Genomic DNA, 3,276 nt, shown 5'->3' on the forward strand with positions numbered 1-3,276 from the left:
CTTGGATTTGCACTGAACTGTAGACTGGTGTAGGCTGTCAGTGTAAGTAATAAATAGTGTTCTGAACAGCCTCTGGGTATAGTGCTTAATCCTTCCTGGGCTGGGTAGACAGGCTAGCAACCTGTAGATTTATCTATGTAGCTATAGTAAATTTAGCTAATTTTCTTAATTTCAGGCAAATGCTCCTGAACTTTTCTAATGGAATTAATTAAGAATCTGCAGAATAAACACCTGGGAAAGACTTACCCAATCAGTTTAGATTCTGTAACAAATATTTTTTTTATATTCACATGCGAAGGAAAAGCATTGGCAATGTAAGTTGTACTATTTAGGCTAATATTTCACAATATTGGTGTTTTATAGTATGAAATCAAATAAGAATTTGAAATAGTATGAGCAGAAAGTAATGCATTAAGCTCTGCAGGTATAGGACAACAATTGTAACTGGTTTAATACAACTTTGTATGTAAAATCCTCATTGAGGACTAAAACTAGCAACATGGACAGCACTGGCTATGAAGCTCTCGTTTCTTGATCATTGCTCCAAATACCTGATCCTAAGCTCTCATATATTGGTCTCTACAAGTAACATTTTTTACTTTCCTAACCTGGCAAACAGTGAACTGGCCTCTGGTATAAATACCATTATCCCCTCCTGCCTGGACTGTAGCAATGCAGTGTACTTACCGATAAAGTGGTCAGCTCTTGGGAAACAACACCACATCTTAGCCACACAGGCAACCAAAGTCTTCTGATCTCTGCACTGGGTTCCCATATAATAGCATATGAGGTTTAAGATCTCAGGTCTTATCTCCAAAGTACTTTCTGCAGCTTTCTGTTTCCTTTGTGGCCTTCTCTCTCATTTGTTTCATCTGTGCCTATACATTTTGATGAGGAGGACTGGGGAATATCAGAGTTCATATCCCTAACAGCTTGCTATCATATCAGTAACATTTTTTCCAGGTGACTGAAAAGTTATCCAATGGAAAATCAGTTTTTTTAACTTCATTTGATCTGATCCTGTGAGAGATTGAGTCCATAACTTTTGTGTGTGCACCTCATTTCTAACACCCATTAAAGTAGGGTTTAATAGTTCACAAAATCTTTGAATCCCCCTGACAGGTCAGATTCTTACAGTGAATAACATCTTCCTCCACATACTGTATAGTCCTAGTGAAGTTCAAAGCATTATTCATAAGGTGCTACCAAACCAGAGCAAAGGAACTAAAATCTGTGCTTTAAGTAATAAATTGGCATTCTTACATTAGGATTAGATTTTTAACATTTTAGGTCCTGTTAATCCTGTAATTTTCTCCTGGTATAGAAGTGCTCTAAAAATCCTTCTGAAAAACTATATTGAAGGTATTACCTTTTAAAGTTTAAGATCTTTGCTCTCTAAATTAATAAGATGTCCAAAATGCCATTAGAGAGATGAACTATTGGGTAAAGTGCAAGTGAGGTGGTCAAAAGGATAAAACCCAGGAGAGATATGTATGTATGGGTGCACATATGTTATACTATAATGTAGTGACAGATATTGTATGTTGCGTATATATTTCTATTTTATGTAATAAGACAAAATGCACACATACACATAGAGTGGCACACAGAAACGATGATATTGCAGTTTGTATAACCACTGTCAAGGTTGCTTCATCTCTTGTTGTACAAATCAACCTAAACCATTATTTGTTCATTATTGGCCTGATGTTTCACCTATCTGATTCATTGGCAAAACCCCCATTTAGTTCAGTAATGCAGGGCAGATCCACCAGCTAATCCTGGCTATGCCATATAATCAGCTCAGCGGAAGGCACAGACCTCTTATTTGTTTTTCATATCCTATAATTAAAATACAGTCAATCAAAAATAACTCATGACCATCTAGCCATGCGCATGGATGACCTATGCTAATACATGCTTTTGCTGCTGTTTCCCTCACCTTTCTTCCACGCCTTCGCTGTACCCACCATTGCCTTAATTAAACAATATGTTGTTTCAGGCAAGTTTTTACATTCTGTGTTTCTACACTGTCTAGTACAATCAGTTCTGATCTCGGGCTGTAGCACAACACTAATATTAATAATTAATAATCATAATTGTCTTAATCCATCATGAAATTAAAAAAAATACTACTGTTTCAAATCAAGTGACATGTGCTGTTGCAGGTAGCAAAATGTGCATAATACCCATGCCCCTTTTTGTGCTCTTTGTTAGCCACTAACTCACTTAATTTTGTGTAGTTTAGCACATTACAAGATTGTTCAAGAGTGCCATAAATGATGTCAGGCACCATCAGAAACCACTTCAGAAAATCATTGCCTGTAGCCAGATCAAAAGGTGAACACCTGGAAACTAGCAATGCTGGGAAAGCAGAATAAATCATTTTTTTTTCTTTCTCTTCCTCCTGGAGGTTTGTTTCTTTTTGCCTTAAAGAATTTGAAAGGTTTATTTACAGCTTTTCAAATGACCTCTAATCTATTTAGAAAAACATAGGAAACCAAATTCAGCCTGGGTGTAACTCCATTTGTTGATTCAAGCAGTTGTCCCAGAGTTGAATTTGTCCCAGAGGTTTCTCCAGTGAAGAAAATGAAGCATTTGAAGAAAACTCTGATTTGGCTTCTTGAATCTCATCACAGCTTGTCCTGTGGCATATTTAAAAAGATACCATTTTCCCAGAACAAGGGTAGCTGTATTTGAAATCCATAAATGGTATGACTTAAAAAAGTTGTCTTGTTTCTTTGCTTGAGGCTGATGGTTTTCACACCACCTGACAACTTTTAAAGAGACTCTGTTTACATAGCTTCTATACACAATATGTATTATTGTATATGTAGTGAACTCTCGCTCCATAAATAACTCTGAAAGTTGCCTATGCTGTCAGATATCAGCAACATAATTAAACGACCCGTCAGGGGTCAACTTTAAGGAAGTAATATAAAATGTTATTTATTGTAGAACAGCAGAATTTAGAGAATGATTAGGCGCATTATGTGAAGAAGCATTTGGTGCATAAATAATATTAAAAAGATATCTGGTAGAGTATATTTTAATTGAATCATGTTAGATTGTCTGCACTTACAAATCACTGTTCTCCTATTTTTTTTTTAGTCACTGTACTCTTATTTCTTCTTAATAGGGTGTTAACACCAAGAGACACCCCCTTCCCCACCCATCAGCATTAGACTTCCAAGGTGCCAGGCACAGTTCAAATGTACCTGAACATTACCCCTTAGATTGAAAAAAAAGCCAAAAAACAGGCTAAATCTAGGGAAA

This window comes from Alligator sinensis, unplaced genomic scaffold (assembly GCF_000455745.1).
Source record: "Alligator sinensis unplaced genomic scaffold, ASM45574v1 scaffold527_1, whole genome shotgun sequence".
Lineage (NCBI taxonomy): Eukaryota > Metazoa > Chordata > Crocodylia > Alligatoridae > Alligator > Alligator sinensis.